Source organism: Cebus imitator, unplaced genomic scaffold (genome assembly GCF_001604975.1).
Source record: "Cebus imitator isolate Cc_AM_T3 unplaced genomic scaffold, Cebus_imitator-1.0 Scaffold487, whole genome shotgun sequence".
Lineage (NCBI taxonomy): Eukaryota > Metazoa > Chordata > Mammalia > Primates > Cebidae > Cebus > Cebus imitator.
Window position 1 is genome coordinate 632,483 of NW_016107802.1, and position 2,874 is coordinate 635,356.

Below are 2,874 nucleotides of genomic sequence, written 5' to 3' on the forward strand. Positions count from 1 at the left end.
CTGCCCGCCACAGCGTCCCTAACTGCTGCGGTTACAGGTGTGAGCCACCACGCCAGGCTCCAGTTCCTCTTGATACTTTGGAGAAGTACAACTTTTCCTCTAGGAAGAGATATTAATACTAATATTTTAAATAGTCTTAGAGATAGGACCTATAAAATATAAACCTGTGTAAAACCTGGATAGCTAATGCTGCAGAGGAAACATAATGGGATCTCTAGAAAGGAATTTTAACATAGTTCCAAAAATATCTATTTCCTAGCTTATGATCATTTGCCCACAACCATCGCCTACAAACTGTTTGTCTGCTCCCAGTCTTTATTTTTTTATTTTATTTATTTATTTTTGAGACAGAGTTTTCCTTTTGTCACCCAGGCTGGAGTGCAGTAGCATGATCTCGGCTCACGCCAACCTCCGCCTCCCAGGTTCAAGTGATTCTCCTGCCTCAGCCTCCCAAGTAGCTGGGATTACAGGTGCCAGCTACCACAGCCAGCTAATCTTTATATATATATATTTTTTTTTCTTGACATTGTTTATTTTTTATGCTTATGACACATTATACATACACACAAATGTATATAGGTACATACATACACATCAACGGCACTGATTTTGGTACACATCAGAATTACTTAGAGAGTTTGTTAAAAATGGAGATTCCAGAGCCCCACTCTGTGAGTTTGGACAATAGGTCCCACATTCTCAAATGCCCCCTGCCCCCAAGGTGTTTTTATACAGATGGTAGACTCACTCTGAAAAACACTAGAACATACATTCTTAAAATTCAGACACTGAATTATGGGTATGATCGTTCTTTCTTGGTCAGAGACAAGAAAATATTCTCAAGACAAGTGAGATTTTGAGTCCAGGTAAAGGAAAAATAATATTTACAAAAAATAGCAACTGGAATGAAAGAGGAAGATGATGAAATACAGACTGCTTTTGGAACTGCTTTATGCATTTCATATTATGAAGAGAATATTTTTCCTAAAATGAGTGAAGCTGCCATGCTAACAGTAACTTTTAGGCTGAGACAAAACAATATTCAATTAGAATTCTGATTTCCATTAGAAACTGGTAAGCGGAAACACCAAAAGGCTTACAGAAAAAGTAAATCACAAAAATACAAGCTTGTAAAGCAGTGTTCACATTTTTAACTTCAGGAAAAACTTAAGGATTCAAGGTATGAGGCAAAAGTCATAATGGTTGTCAGGTTCAGGAGTTTGGAAGCGCATATAGTGCCTTATCTGCTGTTCCCTAGTCTTTCTCTTGATTTCCATCATCTGCCCTACAAACCTTTCTACATCATCTCTCGCTTCATTGTGCTCACTATGCCTATTAGGTATGGCCCACCGAAAATTAGGGACAAGTCGCCTAACTCGCCCCCGTCTGATATTTCCTCCAGACTTCTGCCCTTCACCCTCTCCCGAATGGCGCGGGATTCTTCTTCATTCTACTTGGGGACCTGCTCCCCTCCTTCGTTTTCTTGTTGGGGATTTTTCCCGTCGAGATTGTTTGCCGCTAGTTCCTCTTTAGACTCCATTACTCCTGTGCCTATCCTTGCGATCTCTTCCTCCTCCCGATTCTTGACGCGAGGTGCGCCGCCGGACACTTAGGCCTGCTTCCCCTCCGCTTCCTACTTTCGGGGCCGCCCCTGGCCCGCACGTCCTCAGGGCCACCTGGAGCAGGTACCGCTGCCGAGAAGGGAGCGAGCGATGGTGGCTCTGACGCCAGAGCGAGACCAGACTCCTAATCTTTATATTTTTAGTAGAGACGGGGTTTCACCATGTTGGCCAGGCTGGCCTTGAACTCCTGGCCTCAAGCGATCCACCCACCTTAGCCTCCCAAAGTGCTGGGATTACAGGTGTGAGCCACCATGCCCGGCCCTGCTCCTAATCTTTATTTCTGCTCAAACCAGAATTCTAGATATCATCCTTGATCCTGTCTCCTTTCTCTCCTTCCATATCTATTCTGGTTTTCTATCGCAGTGTACAAACCACTCCAAAATTTAGTGGCTTAAAAACAAACAAAAAAAAAACTAACGGCTTAAAACAACAACATACTATCTGTATGGATCGAATGGGTCAGCCAGGTGGTAATTGCCTGGGTCTTTCACACAGCTTCAGTTAGTGGCTGGGTGCAGTCATCTGAAGGTTCTACTGAATTGGACCTTCGAGATGGCACATTCACATGGCTGACAGCTGAGGCTAGCCATCGGCTGGAAGCTTGGCTGGGGCTGTCAACCGGAGCAGCTATGCATGGCCTCTCTGTTTGGCTTGCACTTCTCAGAGTGGTTGTGTTGAAAGAAACAAGAAGTGGAAGTCTCTGAAAGCCTGGGCCCGGAAACTGGCCCAGAGTCACTTCTGCCTTGTTCTATTTGCTACAGCAAGTTACAGTTCACCCAGATTCAAGAGAAGGGGAAAAAGTCCCTCCCTCTGGGAAGAAGTGGCAAAATCTGTCAGCGCAGTCACAGGGCACACCAAAATTCAGATGCAAGAACTATAGAGCCTGTCTTTCCATTGGAAGAGTATTAACAAATTAGTAGCCTGCTTGCTTGCTTTCCCTCCCTCCCTTCCTTCCTTCATTTTCTTTCTTTCTCTCTTCTTTTTGAGATGGAGTCTTGCTCTGTTGCCCAGGCTAAAGTGCAACTTTAGGCATGATCTCGGCTCACTACAACTTCCGTCTCCCAAGTTCAAGCGATTCTCCTGCCTCAGCCTCCCGAGTAGCTGGGATGACAGGTGCGTGCCACGACATCCGTCTAATATTTGTATTTTTAGTAGAGATGGGGTTTCACCATGTTGGCCAGGCTGGTCTCAAACTCCTAGCCTCAAGTGATCCACCAGCTGCAGCCTCCCAAAGTGCTGGGATTACAGGTGT

The 2,874-nt window shown here is 44.8% G+C and overlaps 1 pseudogene across 1 annotated transcript; it reads right to left on the bottom strand.

Moving 5' to 3' along the window:
- Positions 1-515: 515 nt before the first annotated feature.
- On the bottom strand, positions 516-1,744 carry LOC108292340 (annotated as a pseudogene). Its single transcript, XR_001820248.2, has one exon. The product of XR_001820248.2 is annotated as a protein BEX4-like (transcript).
- Between the last annotated feature and the right edge of the window lie 1,130 nt (positions 1,745-2,874).